At 50.1% G+C, this 14,605-nt stretch overlaps 1 long non-coding RNA gene across 2 annotated transcripts in view; it reads right to left on the bottom strand.

Annotated features, from left to right (window-relative positions):
• Window positions 1–296: 296 nt before the first annotated feature.
• Window positions 297–14,605, bottom strand: part of LOC113604139 (uncharacterized) — a 43,636-nt gene continuing 29,327 nt past the window's right edge. The window contains exons 6-7 of one of the 2 annotated variants that reach the window (XR_008296666.1): window positions 2,518–2,627; window positions 297–901 (exon numbers count right to left, since the gene is read on the bottom strand). This is a non-coding gene — a long non-coding RNA (uncharacterized LOC113604139). The remainder of the gene's footprint in view (window positions 902–2,517; window positions 2,628–14,605) is intronic. The other variant, XR_008296667.1, reaches the window with a different exon arrangement.

Below are 14,605 nucleotides of genomic sequence, written 5' to 3'. Positions count from 1 at the left end.
CAGCCTAACAGCAGACCCAAGCAGGTGCATCGACCCTGGGAAAGACAGGACTCCTCTTGTTCCGGGCGCAGAGCACAATCGTCTCTGCAGTGCAGTTAGAACGTGACAGTTCCAACCCAGGGAGGACTGGAGGTGGGGGTGGGGGGCTGGCCCATCCAATAATCACTTCCATGGGCAATTTCAAAGTATTGACAGCGGCCAGTCCTTTCCTGAGTACTCGTTTAAGTGGTAGAGGAAAGGGAGACAGAGCTGCGGAATGAGGAGAAACCACAGCCGGGGGCGGGGGAGGGGGAGGGGGGTATCGGATAAGGCAGGAACGGCCTAAATGGGTCACTTGGCAACTCGGGAAGTGGCTGGCCTCTGTATCCGTGAAGACTCCTGTAGCTGCAAGTGACAGAAACCCAACGCAAACCAACTTAAACATAGAAGGATTTGGGGCGCACATTGCTTAGAAGCCCAGCATGGTCTCTTACAAGACTTTCCTCTGCACTCATCCCCAAGGACCTAGAAAGGTACCAATGCCATGACCTCTCCAGTCCCTGCCTGCCTGAGGTGGGTAGCAGGGGCTTGGGGACAATGGGTTTGCCCCTTGGTGGCCATCTGGGACTGTCTGAGATGTCTTGTTTCTGAGTGGGCATGAGTCTTAGTAGCTCCCCCAAGTGTCTGGAAGGCAGCCCGCAGTAACAGGGGTCTCAGAGCAGAGGCCTGGAAATGTCATTCCCTTCTCGGTGAGGTGGCTCCCAGGGTCAGAGTGGAAGGGTATGTTCTTCAAGTATCCTTCCAGAACCTTTCCCATCCTCAGGCATTCTCTTGCTCTCCCCCCGAGGCTGAGCTCACATCTCCCAAACAGCTGGCAGCGTCTGACCATGTCCAACCTCCAAAGGCAGGTCTTTTGCAGAGTCTGGTGAGAAAGAAGTCAGGTCAACCCAGCAGGACCTTTCAGAAGAGCCCCATCTCAGATTCGTGCACAGCAGCATACAACCAAAAACATGACGCCCCGTTTCCCCTCAAAGAATTTAGAGTCGTTCATTCCAGGCTTTTACCATCAAGATCTGAGTCTAGTGCTGTCTGACTACCCAGAGTCACTGATTAGTTCACTGGTACATTGTCACCCTCAGCTCTTTGAGGTCCTTCCCCAGGAATGCACTGTCTCAGACCTGAGATGGTAGCGTGAGTCAAGGATGGAAAGAAGGTGATGGAGCCTCCATGCCCAGCCCTCATCTCAACCCCAGCTCCCAGCACAGAGGGTGCCTAACCCCTAGGCCAGTTACTTAATCCCTCTTAGCCTCAGTTTGTCATCTGTACAATGGGAATGTAATATAGCACCTTCATCAGAGGTCTTTAGAAGATAGGACGATAAAATATTTGGGAAGCTATTAGCCCCATGGGTGAGGTACAAAAAGCAGTCAAAAAATCATGTTGTTGTTATCAGTACTAATGAGTCAAGGAAGCAAAAGGAGTGAGAATTGCTTTCGCGGACAGCCCTCCTTGAGATAGTCACAGCTTTGGTAGGGACGCCCGGGCACAGGGCTCCCCTGTGGCTCCTTAGGAAGCCCTCTCAGCCCCCACGGGGCAGCCAGGAGGTGAGGGGGAGAGGGAAGGTCCCAGTGGAGCAAATCTCAACCAGTGAGGAATGGGGGTCTGTGGAGAAATCCCCCAGCCTCCCACCCTCCGGAGGGGCAATTTTAAGGGGCAATCTGTAGGACTGGGGCCTGGGTGCACCCACCAGTCACATCCAAGGGGCATTCCTGATTGGCTTTTCCCCTTGCCTGGCCCCACTGTCCCTGCTCCTCGCTCCTGCTTCCTAGCGTCGCCTCCTAAATACGCCTCCTGCACCAGAACCCTTGTCTCCAGCGCTGCTTGTGGAGCAACACAGATCAGGCAACTACAGAGCAAATGGAGATAGATTTGGGTGCTGGGAGAACCGTGAAGCCAGACTCCAGAGAGGTGTAGGAACCACACGCCAGAACTCAGAGAACCGTCCCTAGGAGCCCAAGGGAGAAAAGGAGAGAGGGTTCCTGAGGAGAAAGGAAGTCCACTTGGGGAAAGTTTGACATGGGAAAGAAAGCGAGGACAGGAAAAGGAATCTACTAAATGGAAGAATTACAAGATTAATAAGGAAGGGAAGGGAAGGGGAAGGGGGAGGGGGGGAAGGGGGGAGCAGAGGAAGGAAGGAAGGAAATGAAAAGAGAAGAAATAAATATAAAGTTAACATTGCCAGGGTCACCTGGGTGGCTCAGTCGGTTGAGCGTCCGACTTCGGTTCAGGTCATGATCTCACAGTTCATGAGTTCAAGCCCCGGGTCAAGCTCTGCGCTGACAGCTCAAAGCCTGGAGCCTGCTTCGGATTCTGTGTCTCCCTCTCTTTGTCTCTCTGCCCTCCCCCCACTCACACTCTGTCTCTCTCTCAAAAATAAACATTAAAAAGCAAACAAAAAACATTGCCTGTCTTAGTGCATGTGGGCCTGCTAGAACCAAATACCTGAGGCTGGGTGGCTTGTAAACAACAGAAATTTACTTCTCACAGTTCTGGAGGCTGGAGCTTCAAGATCAAGATGCCAGCAGCTTCCATGTCTGGTGAGCACCTGCTTCCTGGTTCGCAGACCACATCTGTGACTGTGTCCTCACCTGGTGGAAGGGGCAAGGGAGCTCTCCGAGGTCTCTCCTATAGGGCACTAATCTCCTTCATGAGGGGTCCACCCTCACCCTAAGCACTTTCCAAAGGCCCCGCCTCCTAACACCTAACCTTGGAGGTTAGGATTTAACATGAATTCTGGGGTGACACAAACATTCAATCTATGGCATTGCTTTACGATCGCTGATTGGGGGAAAGATTAGGTCAAATCAAGGTAGTCTCAACCACTGACTATTTCTTGCATAAAATGTCTTCTTACAATAAAGGGACCTAATATTAGCATTTCTTCCTTCTACTGAGTTCCCATAGCCCCTGGTCACTCAGCACAGCTCACGGGGAATCCTTTCTGTTGAGGTCTCACCCCTACACCCTTCCCTGCCCCTGACTGTAAGCCTGTGCAGACAGAGTTGCCTCGCCCCGGGCCTGGCTGTTGTGTGTGGCTCAGTACAGGCCCCCTGCTCTTACTTGGTGACCAAAGGAACTGAGACTCCTATAGTAACAAGCCTGTTATATCAGGTCAGCAAATTCTATAAAAAGCCTGAAAACAGCCCTACCACGAAAGGGTAAACTTCTTAAAATTCTGCTTACTCTTGGGGTGCCTGGGTGGCTCAGTTAAGCATCTGACTTTGGCTCAGGTCATGATCTCATGGCTCATGAGTTCGAGCCCCATGTCGGGCTCTGTGCTGACAGCTCAGAGCCTGGAGCCTGCTTCAGATTCTGTGTCTCCCTCTCTCTCTGCCTCTTCCCAGCTTGTTCTCTGTCTCTCTCTCTCAAAAATAAATAAAGACATTAAAAAAATAAAAATAAATTCTGCTCACTCCTAACTTGCTCAACAAACTTCTTCCTTTTTAGTTCGAAGATACCATCCGTAAAAGACAACGTGAGACAATGATGGAAATCTGAGCAGGAATTCTATTTTAGATGATGAAGGGAATTATTATTACTTTTATTAGCTGTGGTGATGGCATGGTGGTTCATTATTTTTCAATGTTTCCTTACTCATTAGAAATTCAAACAGAGGGGTGCCTGGGTGGCTCAGCCGGTTGAGCGTCTGATTTTGGCTCAGGTCATGATCTCATGGCTCATGAGTTCAAGCCCTGTGTCAGGCTCTGTGCTGACAGCTAAGAGTCTGGGGCCCTGCTTCAGATTCTGCATTTCCCTCTCTCTGTCCCTCCCCTGCTCATTCTCTCTCTTTCTCTCTCTCTCTCTCTCTCTCAAAAAAAATAAACATTAAAAAAAAATCTCTAAAAAAAAGAAATTATATATATATATATAGGGTTAGATAAACAAGGTCAATAACATGTTGATAATTGTTAAAACTGGGTAATAGGTACACAAGACTTTATTACAGCAAACTCTCTACTTTGGGGCAGGATTTCCAGATCAACGCTTTAGGGTAAGGTGCAGTCCAGCCTGGCCCCTCCACGGGTGGAAGCAGGAGGGGGTGAAGGGAAGAGGGAGAAGGAGAATACGATGCGGAGCTGAGTTGTATTTAACTTCACATTTGATTTCACTGCCTGGCAGATGTCCCAGGGCCTGGGGGGCTATGACAGACTGTCAGTGTGGGTGTGAAGCAGCGAACTAAAACAGAGATTTAACAAATCAAACAAGGAGACAGTGGTGAGAGCCAGCTGCAAGATATTGGAGAGGCAAGTCCTGATGCTTATAAGAAAAAGCCAAAGGAGTGGACATTAGACCCTCGGGCGTTGCCCTAGCTCTGCTGGGCCTTGGGGTGCCCCATGGAAGCCACGGAACTCCCCTTCTCCCTCCCCAACAGGGAATTGTGGTGTCCCCACCCCATGGCTGTCCCTCTGTATTCAATACAAAGTATAAGGTGAGAAGCCCTGAGATCATTCGTGAAGGAAAATGGGATTCCTGTGTCTTTTCCCCAGCTTAAGTTATTGTAATAAAAAAACACTTCATTCCTACCTTCAAAACCTTGTCCCCGGGGTTCTGGATCTGGCTGCAGCCTGGAGCAGGGTCATCCCTTTTCTCCCCTGGCTTATGGCAGACCCGCCCGGTGTAGGAGCAAATCTCTATTCCTCTCCACCCAGCCACCCGCACACCTGCTACAGAAACTTCAGGAGATTCGGAGGGTTCAGAGCGGGGCAGGCCAAGGGACCTACTCAGAGGGAGAGTGAGGCTTCCCCCTTTGGGTCTAAGCCAGAGCCCTTGGCACTGAATACTGTTAAACCTCAGACAGGCCCTTCCTGTCAAAGGCCAGTGTTTCATCTCAGGCAGATGTCCCCGAGGAATATCACAGACCAGAAAACCAACCCTGAGATCGCCTCGACTGTCCCATCCTATTTTTGGCCGTAATTCCTGAGGAAACCCCAACCCTCGTAGTTTCAACTTTTCTGTTTATAAAATCTGTGTATTTATCTGAGGGAAAACTAGCAGGTGCAGCATGAGTGAAGCTCCCCACCCCCACCCTGCCAGGCCAGAGACAGTGACAGAAGGGGACACCCCTGCTCCCTTCCACACTTGGGCTTGGACCTCCCATAGGACTCAAAATCTGGACCTGGTCTCCACAGGCCAGTAATTATTTGGAGATCATGGCAACGGCCCAGAACCCCCCTCCTTACTTCAGGATGGAGAGATTTGTGACCTTTCATTCCTTACAAGAGCAAGGCAGCGTGTTTGTTATTCGTCCCACATACTGGATGATGGCTTAGAGATTTGGCCCAAGACTTGCCCAAAAGCTCGTATCTGCGGATGAGAACCTGAGCCTCCAGACTCGCCAGACCCAGAGGGATATAAGTGTCTATCTATCCCCCACCCCACCCAAGCCCACACCCACGTACGGATTTCCGGGTATCTTCTGTTTGCCGTCCCACTGCCTTCCCTCCCCATCAGAGGGACAGCCATCTGGAAAAACACTCGCTGGCCACGTCACTGTCCTAATGTGAAGAGCTCGCAGTATGGGTTGCTTGTGCACAGACACACACGGCGTGGAAGCAGATGCCTGTGCAGAGGGCTCCAGGGTTCACCCTCCGTGTGCTTACCTTCCACCAGCACTCCTGAAGCTCCCCGCATTAGTCACCTGTCCTGTTACTTTTCCTGGGCAAGGAGCCCTTTAAACACAGATCAGAAGGAGCACCTGGGTGGCTCAGTCAGTTGAGCATACGGCTTTTGATTTTGGCTCAGGTCGTGATCTCCTGGTTTGTGGGATCAAGCCCTGAGTCGGGCTCTGGGCTGACAGTACAGAGCCTGCTTGGGATTCTCTCTCTCTCTCTCTCTGCCCCACCCCTGCTCCTACTTGCACTCTCTCCCTCTCAAAATAAAAGCTTTAAACAAAATCGCAGACCAGAAAACCAATGCTTGGGGCTCTTGGGCAGCTCAGTTGGTTGAGCGTCCGACTTTGGCTCCGATCATGATCTCGCCGTTTGTGAGTTCAAGCCCCACAGGGGGCTCTATGCTGACAGCTCAGAGCCTGGAGCCTGTTTTGGATTCTGTGTCTCCCTCTCTCTCTGCCACTCCCCTGCTCACACTCTGTGTGTGTGTCTCTCTCTCAAAAATAAATAACTTTAAAAAAAAGTTTAAAGAAAAAAGAAAACCAACCCTCACCCGTCTACGTCCCCTGACTTGTATATATTTTATTTATACATTTGTTAACATTTCCCTCCTACCTCCGCCCACCCCACCCCACCCAACACATATAAGCCCCTGACAGGCAAGGATGCTCTTTGGGTCTGTTTTCTTTTCTTTTAATGTTTATTTATTTTGAGAGAGATAGCATGAATAGGGGAGGGACAGAGAGAATCCCAAGAAGACTCCAAGCTATCAGCCAAGAGCCGGGTGTGGGGCTCGATCTCACGAAGCATGAGATCATGACCTAAACCGAAGTCAAGCATCAAACACTTAACCCACTGAGCCGCCTAGGTGCCCTGGGTCTGTTTTATTTTCTACTCTATCTCTAGCACATTGGCCAGATCCTGGCCCAGAGTAAGTACAAAACAATTATTTGTTGGCTGAATGGGTAATCCGACTTCTATTCAGAAGAGCTGAATGCACACATACACTTTGCATTTGGGCCATTAAGTTTAAGAACAGAAGAACACCCATGAGGGGAGGCAGAATTCTGGGCAGTCTGTCTACTTAGATGATCCCAAGACAGATATGGTTGCTAAAGCCTTGCCGTGTGGACAATGCTGGAGGAAGATTGGAGGTCAATAGGTAGAATTTAGCAGAAGGCAAATTTGGGCTTAAACTCACAGTTGGAGCTGCCCTACCATAGGGGTATGGGCGAACTTTTGCAGGGAAGCATCCCATGAGTCATGACTTTTAGTCTCCGTTCCCTTAAGTAGTCTCCTTCCACATCAGAGCCTGGCCATGTGACTTGCTTTGCCCAATGGGATAATTACCATTCCATTGCCAACCATTCCGGTTGTATTAAGCATATTTTTTTAATGTTTATTTATTTTTTTATTTTTGATTAATGTTTATTTAAAAATTTTTAATGTTTATTTTTGAGAGAGAGAGAGAGAGTGCAAGCAGGGGAGTGGCAGAGAGAGGAGACACAGAATCTGAAGCAGGCTTCAGGCTCTGAGCTGTCAGCACAGAACCTGACGTGGGGTTCAAACCCACAGACCCATGAGATCATGACCTGAGCCGAAGTCGGACACTTAGACTGAGCCACCCAGGTGCCCCTATTTTTTTGTTTTGTTTTTGTTTTTGTTTTGTTTTGAGAAAGAGAGAGAGAGCGCACAAGCAGGGGAAAGGCAGAGAGAGGGAGACAAAGCAGGCTCCAGACTCTGAGCTGTCAGCACGGAGCCCGACGTGGGGCCCGAACCCACGCACTGCAAGATCATGACCTGTGCCGAAGTTGGATGCCCAATCGACTGAGCCCCCCAGGCGCTCCTAAGCATGTTTTTAACTATCTGTATTTTCTGATGCTTTGACATTTAGGGGCCTTGTTGACGCTAGAGGGACTGCACCCTCCATGGTTAGCTAATGCCCAGAGATAACAAACAACTCAGCAGGGAGCATTCCTTCCAAATGCAAACTAACCAATCAGCCACCGCCTCTGTTGGGCTCTCACACTCAGGGCCACAACCCCCTGCTCTAATCACCCCAGGGCCAGGTAGCAGATAACTAGAGCTAGCCCCTGTGCCTTAAAATCTGCCAAGATCATTCAAACTGGCCAATCCTAAACCTGCTTTCCCTGCCTGGCCTTGCTTTTCTGGTGTGGTTAAACCAGTGCCCAAATCATGTCCATAGGAATCATTCTCTAACTCTCAGTTTTGCTTCCTTCAAAATTGGGGCCATTCTTAGGTGGTGGCAATGGTGACCACCAAAAACTCCAGGCTTCTGCTCTGCAGCTTGGCAACTCCCCAAAGAAGAGAACTTCTCCTTCCTAATTATTCCAGCAAAAGTCTCAGGGCTGACTCTCATTGGCTTAGCTTGGATTACATGCCTCTTGCTGAGCCAATCGCGGTGGCCAGGGGGATACAGTACTCTGGTTGGAGAGATTTGAGTCATCCCAGAAACTGGGGAAGGGCTCAATCCTACTTGGAATGAAAATGGGTAAAGGGTAATTTCCCAAAGGAAAAAAGGGTTCAATTGCCCAAAAGAAAGAGGAATGGATTCTGGGAAGGCAGCAACAACAGACAACCTGTCCAGGAATGCTCTGAGCTTCTCTGTCCTGTCCTCTTTGATAGCCTTCCGGAGCCTTGTTCCAACATGGATTTCTTTCTACGAGAGCAAAGAGAGGGGGGGTTCACTTTGACCCTTTACTTACTCATGTGAAGAACCAAAACCAGTTACAACTGGCTTTTAACTTCAACCACACAGCGTCAAATTAAAAAATGATGTTTGACCTCAGGCTTTGAAGAGGGTGTGACAATTGTCCTTGGCCCTGAGAACTTCTGAAAAGAATGGAGAATATTTTTTGCTACTGGTTATATTGGATTGGGCCTTGGTATGAAATCACCCAAATTGTCATTGTTCACGTTAGGCTTATTCTATTGGTCTCTCTGCTTTGTCTGGGGTCACTCTTTTCCATTGAGAAAATTGGTTCCTTTTCTCCTCCCTTATAATGGAGCTCATGCTCCCAGTACTTTATCTTATAAGGCATGGCTGGGTGCTTTACAATAAGCATGATGCCCATAACAATCCTTTACAGTAGAATAACACCTTCCTTCTAGAAAGGACTTTCACTCATTATTGTATTTGATGCCCACAATAACCAGGGTGTTGGAGTGTAGTATTATACTCCTCTTCTTTAGATATGAAAATAGACTCAGAGAGGGCATGTGACTGGCTGAAGGTCACAGAGCCCTGTCGCCTTGGGCAGAAGGAAAATGTTGGCAAGGAATAAACAGGCATTTCTTCGAGGCTTCATTTATTTACCAAGATTAGACTTTATTGCTGCAAAGCTGATCAGGACTAAAACCCCAGAGGAGCTAGTTTGCAGTATGCAAACTACAGTAGCTCAGAAGGACCAAAACACAAACAGAGTCACAGGGCCACCCACAGCCATGACTAGAGCCCAGCCCAGCGTGTCCGCCCTTGGGCTCATCCACAAGCAAGGCCAAGAGATGCAGTCCCAGCCCGGCCCCCTGGAGAGAGGTTCTCCATTCAGCACAAGCACCCGGGAGCCTACATCTGTGGCTCAGCTCTTCTGTGGAACTCCTCTGCTCCTACCTAGCTCCTTCTCTCCTCAGAGAGACTGGTACTTGGGCCACAGATGGGACTGAGGCTTTGGTCTACAGAGAGGGAAGGGATATGTCTGGTAGGGCCTGGAATGCTGGAGAGATCTTAAGCCTGAGTAGATACTCCAGGCTGATATACTTAGGGTTTCCCTTCCAAGGACTCTCTTCTTCCTGACCCACCACCTTGCCTTTTCCCTCTGTGCCCATCCTCTGTGCTGAAATCCCAGTCAGAGAGCTAGCTGGCAGTCCTCTTTGGTTTGGTCGCCACACAACTCACAAATTCTGCTTGCCACCGAAGAAAAGAAGGGACTCAGAGTAGCCAGAGGAGACAGTGTCCCTTTCACGGGAGGAAGAGCCTCTGGGGAACTGGGGGACCCTCCTCCATTCCTTGTCCTGCCTCTGGAAGCTTCCAAGCCATCCTTTCACCCAGACACTCTGGACCCAGGACAGACTGGCCAGAGAGTAAGTGACCCAACCCCAGAGCACTCTGGGAAACCTTCTGTGTTGGCCCCAGACCCCACGACGGGGAGGGTAGTAGATTTCCAGCCTTATCTGAGATGAATGGGACAGGGCTCATCAAAGCCTGCCTGGGCCAGAAAAGAAGGAACCCAGTGAGCTCACTATGCCTTCCCAACATCAGCGAAGCCTTGCCTAGAGGATCCAGGCTGTACGCTGTTGGGACACCTCTATTCTAGAAGTTTCCGCCAGGTGGCAGAGAAAAATATCAGATGCCAGAAACGTATCCATCTGAAAGGATTTCCCCCACAGGACAAAAAACAAAAAACAAAGAACAATCATACCTTCTCCCAGTTAGAATGTCTGCAATTATGCACCCCCTATAAGTGGAAAAAGGAAGCCAGGACTAATCAGATGACACCACTCTGGGAACCCAATGCATCCCAGCACCAATCTTTTTGAAAAGCTCCATATGGGAAGATACAAATTCAATTTGTCTTGTCTAGGGGAAAAATGAGTTTTAAATATGTTAGATCAAAAATGATATCTTATGTACCAGACATTAGTGATCCAGAACGAACGCCTTGGGAGAAAAATTGCCCTGAAAATTTTAAGTATTCAGGCTGCTAAAGAACTAGGAATTTATGCCGCAGTCCAAGCACAGAAAGTCCACACTGGACACCCACATGTCCCAGACTGGGCCACAGCCTCAGACAGAGCCCTGGTTCCTGAGGACCGGCCTGGCAGTCTCCCTCAGTAACACCTCTGCCCACCTTTCTGGGACCTGCCGTTTCCATGGCTTCCTGTTCAGCTGGGTTGCCAAGGCCCGAAGAACTGGGAAATGCCCCGTGGAGCCAGTCCAAGGCCAGAGCAAGTTGGTAAGGGATGGGGGGAGAGAGAAAAAGAGGCCCAGTTTCCACTGGTTTCTCAAGCCTGGTGGACACCAAAGCTATTAAAAGGCCAGTTTACAAAAACACTGGAGGGCACTGGTTGTTCTCTTCCAGGACAAGCTGAAGGGACAGAAAGCCCCAGGAAGATCTGGGTTCGAATCCTAGCTCTGCCAGTAGCTGGCTAGTGCCAAGGGTCTTGGACAAGTCTCTTCTTTCTAATCCGTGGTCGATAAAACAAAGAGTTGGCTCTCAATGACACCCAGGTTGTCTTTCAATTCCGTGACAAAGATATTTTTCGTTCTTTCTGCTCTCTCTTTCTTTCAAGAGCCTGTAGAACAGGGTAAGAGCACAGTCTTTGCAATCAGTCTGCATGGGTTTGAATCCAGGCTCAGCTGCTTTCTAACTGTGTGACCTTGAGCAAATAACTTAACCTCTCTGTGCTTCCATTCCTGCTTCTGCAAAACGAAGATGACAGTCTCTGTCTCGTAAACATGTGAAAGGATGAGTTAACTTTCGCAAAGGCCTCTGGGTAGCTCCTAACACGTAGCTGTTCTTTACTGAGCAATTACTGCATGCCAGGCTCCGTACCAGGCATAATAGATACAGAAATAAGCCAGAGAGATACGGTCCTTGCTCTCCAGGATGTTATTGTCTCCTAGCAAAATGTTGCCCAGGAATTTCCTCTCTTATGGTCACTGGTTTGTGTCCCAAAGGGCGGGAGACTCCTGGCATTCTGCCTTTGGCGTGGGGTTGGACAGGGAGTGAGTCCCCCCACAAACCCCCAAAGCACGCACCAGCTGCCCGACATCTCGGCTTTTTTCCTCCCTGCTCCTTTACTGCTTCCCACTCCAGATTCTACTTGCAGTCTGACTTCACAGATAATAGAAATAAATAAAATCTGCAAACGAGCCTTTCTTTCTCCTCCCTCACCCCTTTCTCTCTCGAATCTTCTCCTGTCTCCACTGGCTAGTATTGCATCATGCAGCCTCACAGCCTCGCTCCACTTGCCCCGTTTGGGAACTACAAGATCCCTCGGTGCCTCCCTGCCCTCCTAAGAACACACTCTGGCCTCGCTCTTCCTAGAACCGGATGCAGCCATAATCTCCTTGGTTAGTGAGGACATCGGCTGTGGGAACATTCGGCTTTGTTTTCCCCCGCGGGACAGGGGCGGGGGCCGGGGAAATTGCCCAGCTCCTGCACAGTCAGCGGGGAAGGTAATAGGGATTAATCCGGGCGCGGCCAAATGCAGATGTGGCCCCAGCCCAGGAGGGAGGAAGAGCAGTTGCTGTCTCAGGGGCCAGCTGCGGCCCGCAGCGGGGGCCCAGGGACAAGAAGGAGGCACTGGCCCGGAACCGGCAGCCCCAAGGGGTTCCGTGCAGCATCCCGGAGGTCTGGGGCTGCCCTGCCCGGCCCCGCCGGGCCAGGAGGGCTGGTTGATTGATGCCTTCAATAGACATGCTGGGAACTGGCAGGCCGAGTGTTTATGCCCAAATGCACATTGGCTGTTTAAGGAATTCCCAAATCCCTCGCTGGAGACTAGATTATGAAAAACATTTCCAGAGGAATCCTGTGGCCTCCTTGCCACTCTGCTCATCCTGGGCTGCCAGTGGGTGGGAGGGTTGGGGGACGAGTGCAAAGGGCAGCCCTTTGGCCAGTCCTGGCAGGTTCTGGTCAGTCTAGGGTAAAGACAGTTGTAAACATTTCTTGGGTGCCTACTATGTGCCGGACTCTGGAAAAACAAAAACAATGGAGAGGAAAGAGAGGAGCTCACACCCCCATGGACAGACAGCTGCACAGAGGGAAAAGGAGGCTCCCGGAGTTGTGGGAACACACAAAGGTGGCCTTTGGGGTCCTGATGCCCCTGCCATACCCTCCCCACTCCCTCACCGCTGCAGGTGCCAAAATCCTTTCCCAGTCACAGCGACTTAATGAAGGGTTCCTTCCATCATGATTGGTTTAAAGAGGAAGTTCTTTTTTTTTTTTTAAGTTTATTTAGTTATTTTGAGAGAGCATGTGCACATGCAGTGGGGAGTGGGGGAGGGGTGGAGAGAGAGAGAGAGGGAGAATTCCAAGCAGGGTCCACACATCAGCACCCGACATGGGGCTCGACTTAGGGCTCAATCTCACAAACCATGAGACATTACCTGAGCCAAAATCAAGAATTAGATGCTTAACCAACTGAGCCATGAAGGTGCCCCTATAAAGGAAGTTCTTGAAACCTCCAAAGCCTCCAATAGTAAGGGTGTTGGGGCACTATAATGGAAAGTTTTTAGGAATCCTGACAGATCTGGGGAAGGGGAGGAATCTAGGGGAAGGTCCTCAATAAATCACACACTGGCCTGAGTCAGGATATTTGGGATGTGGTCCATGCCTTGTCACTCTAGCTGGGTGAGTTGGGGCAAGCAACAGAAACTCTCCAGCCTACCCGCTGGGGTTCTGCACTGTTTAGGTGACATGGCAGATGGGACTGGGAAGGGGGAAGCACAGTGGGAGCCTTTTCTGTCTTCAGACCACAGTGATGACACATCCCTTCCTCCCATACCTAGTGTATACTTGCCGCTGAGTTTTGTTTTTTATTTTAAGTGATCTCTACACTCATTTTGGGGCTCAAACTCAGGACCCTGAGATCAACAGTCCCATGCTCTTTTGAATGAGCCCCCCAGGCACCCTGCTGCTGAGTTTTGTATGGATCACTGTTCACACTCATTTATATGTAAATAGTTGTTGGGGCACCTGGGTGGCTCAGTCGGTTGAGCCACCGACTTCAGCTCAGGTCATGATCTCACAGTTTGTGAGTTGGAGCCTCGAGGCGGGCTCTGTGCCGACAGCTCAGAGCGTGGAGCCTGTTTCAGATTCTGTCTTTCCCTCTCTCTGTCCCTACCCCGCTCATGCTCTGTCTCTCTCTGTCTCTCAAAAATGAATAAACGTTAAAAAAATGTAAATAGTTGTTGAAATAATACAATATTTAATGAGGGTAAACAGAAGACAAAAGGCTTTTATGCTTAAGTGTGTGTGTGTGTGTGTGTGTGTGTGTGTGTGTGTGTAGGGTGGCGTCTTTGTAACTGCCATATTTTGTGACCCTGCATCAGGCATCTGAAAAGGCAGTCTCAGGGCCATCCAAAACAGGCTAGATGGGAGCCAAGTTGCCCTGGGATCTGGGCAGGGGAGGTTATGGGTCTGCGATGCCCAGTTGCCAATCTTTCAAACTGATGTTCCCAGTGCCTGGTGGCCCAGCAAACGCTGGCCCTTCCTCCTACCCCACTGCCATGATGTCTGGGCCACAAGGACTCGCATCCTCACCAGACTTCCACCCCCAGGCAAGGCTGACCAGAAGGCCCAGCCTCATCCTCCACCCCTGATGATCAGGAATATGCACTTAACCTCCTCTGCTATCCCTTCCGTCCATCCCAGAAACCACCCCGCCTTGGGGCTGACAACATGTGTTCCTGCTCTGCTTCTGGGCTTCTAAGCCCAGCTGAAGGGGGAGGTCAGGAAGCGAAGTCTAAAGTCTGGGGCTCAGGTATAGAGGCTGGGCTCGGGGAGAGCAGCAAAGTTATGTAAGAGGATTAACAAGAATCCTGTGCTGGGAAGCCAGACACAGCCATTCTACCTCGGATGTTGGGTGGCCCTGGACACGTGGGTTCACTTCTCTGGACCTCAGTTTCCTCATCTGCAAAATCTGCATGCTGGACTCCATTTCTTAGGTCTGCTCTAGATTTACCCCTGTACGAGTCCATAAATAAATGTATCAGGGGGGAAGACACCCAGCCAAGTCATCCAGCAGCCAGTTATAGAATTCTGAGCCAACATACCAATATAATGTGTGGAAAACAAATTTTATTTCATGTGCCAACTCAGGTCTGTGGGTAGTGTCTCTCCGGAGTGCTGGGTGAAGAAGGAATCTGAAGCCTTATCCAGCAGGAGACAGGATGGTTTAGGGTTAAAAGCTGGGCTCAGAGACAGCCACCGCTC

Source organism: Acinonyx jubatus, chromosome A2, assembly GCF_027475565.1.
Source record: "Acinonyx jubatus isolate Ajub_Pintada_27869175 chromosome A2, VMU_Ajub_asm_v1.0, whole genome shotgun sequence".
In the NCBI taxonomy this organism is placed as follows: domain Eukaryota; kingdom Metazoa; phylum Chordata; class Mammalia; order Carnivora; family Felidae; genus Acinonyx; species Acinonyx jubatus.
Note: the sequence above shows the minus strand (reverse complement) of the source record. Positions and strands in the feature narration are given on the sequence as shown.